Source organism: Lathamus discolor, chromosome 5, assembly GCF_037157495.1.
Source record: "Lathamus discolor isolate bLatDis1 chromosome 5, bLatDis1.hap1, whole genome shotgun sequence".
In the NCBI taxonomy this organism is placed as follows: Eukaryota; Metazoa; Chordata; class Aves; order Psittaciformes; family Psittacidae; genus Lathamus; species Lathamus discolor.
In genome coordinates this window covers 87,555,969-87,568,749 of record NC_088888.1, presented here as the reverse complement: position 1 = coordinate 87,568,749, position 12,781 = coordinate 87,555,969, and the positions used below count along the sequence as shown (strand labels likewise).

The 12,781-nt window shown below is 36.2% G+C and overlaps 1 protein-coding gene across 8 annotated transcripts in view; it reads left to right on the top strand.

Annotated features, from left to right (window-relative positions):
• MCPH1 (microcephalin 1) overlaps positions 1-12,781 on the top strand; it is a 128,421-nt gene that overhangs the window by 111,607 nt on the left and 4,033 nt on the right. The gene's annotated exons all lie outside the window — the stretch shown is intronic.

Here is a 12,781-nt window from a genome sequence, read left to right as displayed (position 1 = left end):
AAACCCTCTTACTTGTGTTTCACCTCAGAGAACAGCATGCCATAATTAAGTGCACTTCAAAAGCTGAATTAAACTGAATGAACGAAGTAACCAGTAAGGATATTCTCTTGAGCATTCATCTTTACCATGATGAATGATGCTTGTTTTTCTCTTCTCTTTAATTAGAATGTTTCTACATTTGCCAAAGAAAATGTTGGAATGCAGACAAAAACTGAAATTATAGGAACAGGGCTTGATGTAATAGCTTATTTGTAAAGGAAACACAACTTGTTTGGTATTTTATTGAAACAGGAAGTTCAGAACCTCAGTACACACAAGCACAACAAATTCTCAGGTGCTAGTTGAGTCATCTGTTGTTGGAAGTAGTCTCATAGAAGGCTTCCCCTTGATTTAGTTTTAATCTTCAATTAACAAAGGGAAGGAAATTACATACAGATTTAGTTTTAGATTATGTGCAAAGCTCTCTGTTGCTTTTTAGCTGTCAGGCTCATGTGCATTCTTTGTGACTATATCACGTTGGCACAACTGGAGTGTGTCTGAGTAAATATATTCAGCATTTAATGAGCATAAAAAAAAACCCAATGTATTTATTTCATTTATGAAATAATGTAAAAATCAAAATACTTCTGATTTTTCCTTCTAGTTATCTCATACCTGATTACAGCATTACCTCAAACTGCAGAAGGTGATATTGATAAATCTACTGGTTTATTTTAGGATTATTTAGTTTTTAATTGTCGTGTGTTTTTGTAGTAAGAGGTCTGTTATACAGCAGAGTGTGACAATACCATATAGTTTTGTTTAGCTGTGAAATCTTTGAAAAGACACTACAGACTTTAGGTGTTTATCTTCTCTGTAGAAGACAGCTTTTCTCTTCCTACAATGTCTGTGTGACACTGGCCTTCTTTGAATGAGGACGATTTTATTGAACTCCCTCCAAATCCCACCATTACTGTTCCTCTGTTTAACCCCAGGAGTACTCCAGTGTTGTGCAGTCAGTTCTCCTTTCTTCCATCAACAGTCTGAGCAGTGATGGCTTTGTAGCTCTCCCAGTGCTGGTCCAAAGAATAAACGCAGTAAAACTTTAATCAGTAATACCATTTTAAAGAAAAATTCCATGGGAAGCTTTACAACGATTATCTCAGATCCTAAATTTTAAAGTTAATTTTAAAATAAAAATTAGACACATGATGCAGTGAGTGTGCAGGACATTTTTAAACCTTTGCCCTTATGCAGGGCTTGCTAGTTTAGATTCTTTTTCCTCATCCTCCGTGTAAAGTATATACTTTGGAATAGTACATATGCATAAAAACAGTACCTCCTGTTACATCTTGGTAGTTTGTGTTGTTACAGGGCTAAAGCTGTACTCCTCATACGTGTACCTTATTCCCACTGATTTTAGTGGGAATTCTGGATTGGGTCAGAGCCAGAGATAGTAAATATTTATTTACAGACTTTTACTAGAAAACCTAGTATGCAGGAGAGAAGTTATTGAGCACTTGTATTTTATCTAAGTTAGTCAGTTGCTTGGCTAGAAAATAACTAGTAGTTTTGCTTGAAGACTACAACTGTTTCTGTGCTTCAGAGTATTTATCCGGCATCTAAGCTCAAATACCCAGTTGATCATATTTTATATACAGTACTTGCTGAGTATCCTTTGGTTTTCAAAATGCAGCTGCTTGCTTATGCAGTGACAACCTCTTTCAAAGGCTTTCTGTTTTTGCTAAAGCACTTCCGTTAAAATCCAGATAGACTAAAAAGTAGTAGCCTCTCTCTGTCCTGCGTCATTCTAAGATGAAGAGAGAAAGGAATATAGGAAAGAAACTCAGTAACGATGACAGGGTTAGCAGTTTGACCTTACAAACTTTGTCCAGCTAGCATGAGAAGTCGCTGAAAGTCCACTACTATAAGTCTGCCTAGTTCTCCCTATTTGACCATGTCAAAGCTGGCGAGCTCAAATTCAAAACAAAACCAAATTCCATATGGAATTTATAGCAATATCTCTTTTTTAAAAAGGAACACTATTTGCAGTAAACAGAAATGGATTTTTCTGTGTATCAGTGATTTGCTTTTCAGCGAATCTTCCTGCCACTTTAGATTTCCACTTGTGTAGAGTCACACTTTTATTTTATCTCCATTAAGACAGTTCCTGCAAGACCAAATAAAAACATCAGATAAGCCAAATGAATATTGTTCCATCGTCTTTGTCACTAAAATAAATAACTAAATAAATAAATTAGAAATAAGTGCTGGAAAAGAAAAAGGTGGAAAAGTTATCACGTGTTGAAATCCCGAATGCATTTGTAAGATTATAAGAAGTAAGATTATATTCTAAATAAGACTGATGTTCTTCTAAACTGGCTTCGTACTCACAGCAACAACTGAAATCCAATGCTAAACTTTTATCCCTCCAGCATTTGATAAGGTTACTGACACACGTCTATTTTGCCTCCTGTGACAGTGAGATATTATTTTTTGAGCTACAAATGTGTTTGGTGTATTAGCTCAAAAGCTGAAAAAGATCAACTCTTCAAAACAGAGATTGGAATCAGTTCTTTTTAGAAGGGCATCATTTGGTACCATGCACAACTTACCATTGTGGTTTGTGAATTCTTTTTTTCACTTTATTAAAAGAAACACTTTTCAGGTACTTACCATTAACTTCAAAAATGCTCTGGTTTACAAAAAAAATAGAAAGAAGAGCAAAGAAAATAAATTTAGTGTCAGATACTCTGCCTTTACCCCACCAACTTTCATAGCTTTAAAATTACTAGGTATTCACAACATAAATCATTCTCCCTCAGCTACATAGAACACCATCCCAGCTTGCTGTCACAATGTAGTCAAAGTCCTTTATTCTGTTCTAATATTGTTGTCATGCTGAAAAGTACAAGAGTTCATGAGAAGAATCTTCAAATAGAAAATGTTAATCACGTCCTTTGTTCAGCACCTGTGAAGAAAGCAGTGCTCTCAAATAAACTTTTCATGAGCAACTGTAATTTAAAAACAAGACTGATAAAAGGCACCTGGTCAAATATTTAAACACCTGAGGGGTTTTTTGCTGTGCGTGCTGGCAGCTCCACTTACTACTCTTAATGCTGAGGATTAAATGTCTTTGTTTTCCTTACTTCCTATGGGATCTTTTCTTCCAATCTGTAACATAAATTAAGTGAAGAAGAGAGGTCATTATACATAAAGAAGTGAGGCTGCCAAGGCATACTAATCAGGAAAATTGTAGACCACAGCTGATGGTGATAGGAGTTCTACCAGAAGCAAACCTGAATCTGGTCTAATATTGCAGTTGGCAGCAATCCACAGCAATGGTGCCCAGTTGTGTGATCTCTTTGAGCGGGTAACCTCTTTGAGTAATCTGTAATCTCTTTGAGCGTGTTTATTTCAGTAGATCTCAGAGAGTTTTAAAGCCTTTTCTCTGTTGAACATTAATGTAATTTCAACTGACTCTTTAGTTCATGTTTAAAAAACAAGCCTTGCCTGCTAATTATCACTGTAGCACACATGTTTCACTGTAATTATAGAGGTTTGCATGTGACTTCTGAAAGCAACTGTCTGGGTTGCTGCTGTGCTCGGTCATTACCATGCATCTTCTTTTAAACAATTTTGGAAAAAAAGAGCTTTCAATTATACATCGCTTTTTCATTAATATGTGGTCTGTCATATACATTGTTATACACTGGGTGCCGAACAGAACCATTTTATCTTTCTGTTGATGAGGGAACACTTTAGGCTGCCCTATTTGAAGGGAACATTTTTCCTCTGTTGATACAAAAAAATAAAAATAAAAAACAATTAAAAGAGCAAAGCAACTTTTTTTAAAAGTAATTTGCTGATGCCTGTTTTTTAAAGCCAAGTCCATTTTATTTGTCTCACTACAGTATAGCAAAAAAAGATTGAGAAAAGTCAATCCTAAGAAATTCGAAGGAAAATGAACTCTCTGTGTTCAAGCTTTGACATATTTCATAAAGCTGTTGAAAACCAAACCATGAAAGCCAGATTTATGAGCTTTTTGAAAGCTATTTGTAGATTCCCAAGACGATTGTGTTCCCATCACTTACTGTAGCCTTTCAAACTCAAATGACGCTCAAAAATATTCATGTTTGGCACACACTGAGTAACTGCTGGGCGTTGCAATGGCATTCAACTAAAACCAAAGAGTAGAGAAAAGAATGTACTCTGCCTTCACTCAAATCATTTCAGACTGTTGAGGTAGAGCAAAAAGACTCACACATTCACATTTTAAAGATAAAACTAGGAATTATTTTTTAATGTTAAGATTACTTTAATTGTGAGTTAATACAACTGTTTGTGGAACGAGCCTTTTGGGAGCATCTGTGTAACCCTTCACTTCTGCCAGGCTTTTCCTTTCAACAAGATCACTCACTTTGTTATTACTGGAAGAGAAAACTTTTTTATTTATCAGAGCATTATTCATCTGCACTTTGCCAGGTATAGCAAATCTGTTGACAGCGCTGGATTTATCATTTACTGTTAAAGGCAAATGGAAGGATTCCCCACATCCCTCAGCCGGCAAAACAAATGTCATTCTTGAAGCTCACTGCACAATATCCTGTGTTGATTAAAAAAGAAAGTTGGACTGTCCAAAAGAATTCAGTATCTGCAAAAAAAAAAAAAATAAGGTAGTTGAAATGAGCTTATTATTTTTAATGTATTTTATGCGAATACTAGGCTTCCATGCCTTGTATCCTCATTATAAGTAGTATTTAACCATAGGGAATATCAAGTTGTTTTCTATGAACTGCAGCACATTATTAGCTCATGGAATTTATGTTTCAGTGCAGCCTTTCATTGGTGAAATATACTTTCTGGAAGTGTATTATTTCAGTCTGTGTAAATCATAGAGTCATAGGGTTGTTAGGGTTGGAAAGGACCTTAAGATCATCTAGTTCCAACCCCCCCCAGATGTGTTTACTCCCATATGATTAAACATTGTCATTTACTTCATTAATACTTCATTCCCTAAGCTACTCTGTTGAAATTCATGACCTATTCATAGATTACATGCTAGTTTCATGAAATAGATACTGGTCTGTTTAAAATAAAATCAAATAATAATGAAAAAAAAACAATAAAAATAAAATTAGGGAAAAAAAAAAAGCCAAACAATTGGCCTTATGTGGCTTGGGAGAGTTCAGTAAGCCTAAAGGATAGTATATATAAAATATGGATGAGTGGTTGCAATATGAGGGGATAAATGCCAAGATGCATCTAATGTTCCTCCTCCCTGATGCCATGTGAGAATGAACTGTGAGTTAACTATAAAGGCAAGTTGCAACTGTTATAAAAAGTAGGCTAAAGTTAGTTGAGATCATTATTTTTCTGCAGGTAATAATTCAATTTGAAAGAAGCATCGCATACCTACCTCACTACCTCATTACATCTGCCAGAAGAGACTCTATGGCTCTATGCTCACTTGTGCCTCCCTCTATAAACCAGTAATACAGATGAATTGAAAGGCATCTGCATAGTGCATGAGCTAGAGCCAAGACACCCGGTGAACAACACACGCTTCAGGGCTCTGGGCTCATTCAAGTCTGCTCCCCTGGGCTGAACGCAACTGAACACATCTTCTGACTTTATTTCATCCAAATGGACTACAGTCTGTGCCCTTGATGGCTGCTCCACAGAGGGAACCAAAAGTACACTCAGTAGGAATAACCAAGAGATTAGTTTCAAAAGTGCACTGAACTTAACCAGTAAGAATATAAGTATCTTTTATGCTGAAGGTCTTGTGAGGATATAACAGCAAGAATAGATCGTTGTCAGCTGTGAGGAAAAACATGTCCATGTATTTACTACATACCTTTTAAAGTCATGGCTGGTTGTCTGAACCTAATTATTTGGAGGCTGAGATTTTTCTGGTCTGCACATTGGCTCAACTGCATTTGTTCGACTGTCAGCTATCTGAGTTATGGGAAAAGACTTTCTGATTTTACTTTACTTCCTTTGCATTTTTGAGACATACAAATTTGTCTGCATTTAAAAACTGAGCTAGATGGAAAGCCCTACCAATAATGCCAGACAGAAAATAGTGGATTCAACATGGCTTACTTAGATCAGCTGCGCAGAGGATCTGCATATGCTCGTATCAGCTCTTTTGTCACACATGTAATAGGGCCACCATACCAGCATATGTAGGAATTAATTGGCATAAAATGTACAATTGTCCCGCCCTTATACTGCATTTGTTGTCTAGGATTTTGCTAAGCTACCAGGCTGGAAAATCTGATTAATCATGGCCTAAGCAGTAGAACCGTAGACTGACAAGTTTTTTTAATTATTAAACAAACAGTCTTATCTCAACCCATGAGTTTTCTCACTTTCACCCTTCTGTGTTTCCCCCACATCCCACGGAGCAGGGGAGCAAGTGGCTGTGTGGTGCTTAGCTGCTTACCAGGGCTAAATCACAACAGATTGGAACTAAAATGACCTTGAGATATATAAGGAATAATCAGAAACAAGTATGATGACAGTTCATTAAGAACAAGTGTAAAGGAGGGAGAAATAATCACCTGCAGATTGACCATGCAGTCCAAAAGAGCTACTGATTATTTTAGAGGATCCAAACCAGTATGTCACCTATGTCATACTCCGATAAAAGAAGCAGACATACTAAGATGTGTTAACAGGAATGCTATGCATAAAATACATGAATTGTTTGCACTGTGCAGAGCAATGGTGGGGCCTGAGCTTCAGCACTGTATCTAGCTTTGGGCACTGCACTTCAGGAAAGATGCGGATCCACTGGAGAGAATCCAGGGGAATAACAAAATTGTTAGAGGTCTACAAAATATAACCCATGAGCAAAGACTGAAAGAACTGTTTGTTTAGTCTAGAGAAGAGAAGACTGAGGGGAGACATGATAACTGTCTTCAAATATTTAAAAGGTTGTTGCAAATAGGAAGAGAAGAAATTGTTCTCCATGTCCCTTGGCACTAGGACAAGAAATAATGGGCTGAAAATGCAGCAGAAGCAATTTAGGTTATATTATTAAGCAAAGCTTTCTAACTGCAAGAGAAGATAAACACTGGACTGTGTATGGAGGTGAAGAATTTCTGTCTTTGAATTTTACTGGGATTCTTGTGAGCTTGTCACATATATGTTACCCTTATGGTATGCCACTGATGTGGGACTCAGTCATATGTGCCATGCTTGTATACTGCTTTGGTGCTGCTTTATTGATATTCAGGAGAGGAAAATGCCTCCCAGTTATAATTGGTAATTATTTCCAGAATTTTGACATAAATTTGTAATTGCAATTTACAGTCTTATAACTTCCTGGTAGTCACTTGAGTTTAGTGCTCTTGATATAAGACAGAAACAAGGAGAGACACGTTCTTATTTCTGAAGCAAGGTTGAAATTTCTAATCCTGGAAGATCCTTCCTTCATAGCTAAATTGATACAAAAGGATTTCCTTTTTTTTTATTTCAAAAAGAATTAGTTTGTGTTGAAACCAAATGCAAATACATTTAATTCAGAATCTTTTTAAAAATAAATGAAAAATTGTAGTAAAGCGACCACATATTACAATCTTAGCAGAGTGGGTTTGAGTGATGTATATTGGAAATACAGCTGCTTGATTTAGGAGTCATACTTATCCTCAAAAGGGAAAACACATTGTTTTACCCTAATTTGTTTTTTATTAATCATTAATCTATAGTTGATAGTGTTGATATTACATAGTATTTAAAAATAGTTCTACCTCTGGAAAACAAGGAAATTAAACTAAAAATAAGTGAATTTGTTATCTTTTTTCCTGCAAAAATTTGCTATGCCGGAAAAAATGGTTCAAACATCTTCCAGTATAATTTTGACTATCCGCCAAACAGTAGATTTATTTGCCAAAAAATTTCATACAGAATTCCCACTGGGACACAGTCTTTCAGAGAATAAATTGGTGAAATTAACTTTTCTTATCAGTCTATGGGATTTGAGAGAAGCAAGGTTGTCTGCCAACACACAGTGGAAACAACATCAGCTAAATTGTCTGTATTCAGGCGTTCTTTCCTTCGCCCTCATCTTGGCCAGGAAACACTTACATGAAGGACTGTATAGAGGAGGGGAAGAAACTGTGTTTTGAAGATTTTTCCAGATAATATAGTCTTGACTGTATGCCATATCTTCTTTTTACTTTCCTTTTTACTTTTCAAGACCAGACAGTGAAGGTTTCTTTTTTCTGGACCAAATTTTCCACTCCATCTCCCTCTGCTTCTGGCTCCTGGCTCATCACACCAGTCATCTTCTACCACACAAACGTATACCAAGTTTGCCTGTATGTAATCTCTGTTTCTGTGCATGTGCCGGGGTACTGATGCAGCCTTATTATGCATTCAAAAAGTACATTCTCACTTCCGACTGAAGTGTTATACTTCTCTAATTTGACAGAAAGGGAGCTTCTATTTTAGCCAAATGATATTGATAACCTATGAGAAAGCACCATTTCAATAAATATTCAGAAATAAGGCTGCAATGTTTGTAGATAATGTATACGAATGCTGCAGGTTGATTATTTGCTCTGAGAATGAAAAACATTGCTAGCAATAACAGATGCATTCCATGCCAAAAAGTGGAATAAGGTTCTGGGTGCTGTTATATGGTAGTATGGCTTGAACCAGTTGGGCTCCTGTGTGATGTTCCATTAACTTAGATAAGATTGCTCAAAGCTGAGGATCTATTTCTTTGTGAAACAGCTTGCTGAAGGAAGTTGTTTCCAGCTCTTAACCTGCTGGTTTATACTGGAGAGCACCAATTTATTTATCTAGTACAGCATTTCAATGTAATTTCTAAAGCTTTTAAAGATTACTGTTTCAATTTTCGTATTTTTAATGTATTAAAAAAAATCAACAAACTGCTAAAATAAGTTATGAGAAATCAAACTAAAATTATTACCTTCTAATTTAAGTAGAAAATACGTCACACATTGTTCCTACAAAAACAGAGCTGCTGTTTGGTTTGTTGCTTCTATTAAACCTGATATTTAGAAAGATGAAAAAGAGAGCATTTCTTCTTTGTCCTGCAGGAGTACTGCACTGTTAACACAAACTTCCTTGATCCCTGTAGGGTCTTGCAGATTCTGCAAATTCCTCACTGCAGGGTAACTGTACATTCAGAAGTCAGCATGCTGCAGTATGCTCCTCTTTATCAGAAGCAGGCTGATGGTCCACTTGTGTGGACGTGTTTGAGCCCTTGATCTTCACATGTACATGGTGTTCAACATACGTGGGTTTCTTTTAAATTTTTACTAAATGACGGACTGTCTGAAAACACATATAACCATGCAAGTGTAACACTTCCTAACAGTGTTGTAGTTTTGAGTGTGTTCTTCACATGGTCTTTGTACAAAATTACAGTATCTGAAAATATAAACATTATTTGGCCAGTATATTTGTCTATACTGAAATCATATGAATATTCATAACATAGAGCTTAATATTTTGCCACCAACATCATCCAACTATATTAAATTAATGGGCTATTTTATGTTTCTGGTTTTGCTAAATTTGTACATTAGCAAACCATAAAGTCTTGCTTTAGCAATTCCATGGGTTTCTGTCATTTAGTAGTCACACAGTGGTGAACTAATCCATAAGCCTGCAACAGTCAGATCCTTTTCTTTTTAGTGAAAGTGAGCAATTTGTCATCGACTTCAAATGAAACAATACTTGGTCTTTGGACACATATAAGCCATAAAGCATACATTCTGTCTTCAAACTTATGCCTGCAATTTTATCTTCTGCTGTCTGCATTTACTAAAATGTGTTTACTATTTTTGCAAGTAATAGTAATGAAGATATTACAGCTTTCCATAAGTTCAGTAAATACTTTATCAAAAATAGCCTGTTCATATAGATGGTGGTGAGTTTTCCAATTCTATATTAAATGCTCAAATAGTAATGATAAAATAAATCTTATGTTTATTTTTGTAGATTTATTCATCTCTGATGAATAATAGAAATTAAGAATAAATACTTGCCGTAATGCACACATTGGTTGTGTAATGCATGCACAAATTTTCAGACATGTAGAATTATCACAGATGGCTACATTGTATATATTTTTGAAGCTAGGACTTCACATTTTCAATTCTAGCCTACAGATGTAATTTCTATTAATTGTAATACATCACAACTATATTGTCCATTCAGTTTTCGTGAAGTATTATTATTCTAATAGCATTTCAGACTGGAGATTTCTTCATGTACTGTTTCCTGGAAGTGCACTGAAAACTGTGTGCTGTATATAGTACATTAGCAGTTTCAATGCTGAAAAAATTCCAGGTACATCCAGAATAACTGTTTTCTACCATTTCCTATTGCATGAATTCAGGTATGCATTCAGATAGAGTACCTATGTGGGACTTGATGGCTCTCTCCTGAGCCTCGTGAAAACATCACACCCTTTGAATTTTAAGGAGGTTTGTGTTTGTTCCCGCACCCACCCAGCAGGAGCTATATTTATAAAGATCTGGAATGCAAAGTTTTAGGTTTTTTATAATATATGCTTTTTTGGCTTGTGGGGACTGAAAATCAGTCACAGGAGGGACAATAGTTGGTGAAGTGGTTTTTGTGTTGTTTGGTTTTGGTTGTGGGGGGGGTTTAATGAGGAAAGGCTCTATTTATTTATCATACATTCTCCTTAAGGTTTACTTCTGTCAAGAACGATTTTTTTCTTCCTTTCAAAACTTAGGTTCAAACAAACATCTAAATTATGAGGAATGCATAAATATAAGAGGCATCTTCCTGCTGTTCATCCAGCTAGTGAAAGAATGAGGTTAACACTTAGGACCTTACAAGAAATAGTAAATAGATGCTTTTAAAACATTTTGTTTTTCTGTCCATCTGCTAATGAATATAATTAGAAAGGAAAATTGGTGCTGTCCGTTGTAATGTTGTAATGCAATGTTGTACAATTACACAATTGTAACCGTAACTACTGACTGACACATACACAATTTGTGGAAATAGTCACTTTTGGGGTCTGATATTTTTCCCAGGCTTGGTCTCTACTGAGGATTTATTTATTTATTTGTAAAAGCTTATGTGAGATGTGTATGGTTTCAAAGAACTGGGAGCACCCCTGGAGTGCTGCAAAGGCTTTGATGTTACAAAGGCAGCTGAGTCAATTCAGGGGTAAGAGCTAGACTGTGCCCTCTCATCCCACCCCAAAACTCTGTGTGGTCAGCTAGCTGCCTTTTCAGCAACTGGCCAGTGGTATTTCTTTCAGGTTAGTGGGACAGAAAGCAAAGTTAACCTTTCAGACTACTCTCTGAGCATAAATGCTGTGATCGTTCACTATTTCTAAGACCTGTGCATGGACCCCATGTGCTTGAACACATCCAAGCACAGCCTGTAAGAAAAGCTCTGGTGGTGGTGCTCAGATGAAGGAAATGGAAAGTTGACATTTCATGCTGAATCTTTGCTTCGACACCACCACCAAGATGTGCTGTGTTCTTACCCTGCCCTCCCCTCAAGTGCACTGATAGTGCACACAGCTGGAATTTTAAAGGCAGTTAAATAAAATCCTCAGCATTTCACTCTCCTGGGTTCTCTTAATATATACTAAATGTACAGAATAAAGCACGCTATTTGTGGATATCAGCTGAGGTGAGTGCTGTTGGGTCCTTGAAATTTGGGTTTCCTGATTTGATGATCAGCTGTGTACAGATTTGCTTTTAATAGTAATTTGATCAAACAGTTCTTTCTATAGCAAGACGTACATATTAAAAGACTATATGAAATGTTTTCATTACAGTTGCAGCAAATAAATCCTTTCAGGGGAAATGTTTGAGGAAGTGGGCATACAATTAGCCCTTGTAAATAATATTCCCTAAAATATGTGAAATAGAGTGCAACGATTTATATTTGGTGTCTTCTAATACAAGTCTTATTGCATTCTGAAGAATTTTATTATTCTTCATTACTATTCTTCTCATTACTATTAATTTTCATCTTTAAAATCTTCAAGTGTAACCTCTGTATTTTTCAGTGAAATCTGATTAATTTTAGAAAAACTATCATTAAAGTCTTCTGGTAATCTTCTTTCTCCTATTGGTTGCCCCTGATGTGTGCCAGTTCCAGAGAGTTTCGTGTCAGATCAGCTAAGATGTGAGGGTAGTATGAGCTTGATCTGAAGAGATTGTTATTTTTCATTATAGCGCATTCTTTAATTTGCTAACCTTTCATGTGCTAACCTTGCAAGCACTTTTGTAGTTTCACAGTTGTACAGGGTTTTAATTCATTAAAATGAATGTTTGCATTCCTAGTAATACCCAGATCGCAACACTGCTCTGTACATCAGTGACTGCAAGGTGTTCTGTGTTCTTGCGCTGGTCCCATTTTAAGACACTGATTGTGGCCTCTAAGCCTCCCAAGACCCACCAGCAAGTGGTACTTTTAGTGAATGCCAAATCTGACACCATATAATAAAACTGTGCAACGATTTGGTTTTCTGTTTCACATGACATCAAGATGCCTAGCAGACAGATATTCATAGAAAAGCATTCTTCTCAGATGGAAGTGTAAAGTATCAGGTGCCAACTTAGGTACAGGAAGGGCCATCAGATACATTCAATGAGTTGGTTCCTCCAAAATGTGCAATATAACTCTGCTTTGATACTGTGATCAACAATATTATTTAGCAGCTGTTTGACTTTCATTATTATGTGTTGTGTCATTCATAAGCCTAAGTTCACAGAAGAATAGAAAATGGGCATTTTTTGGATTGTGCTTGAGTCTTTGTGGCCTG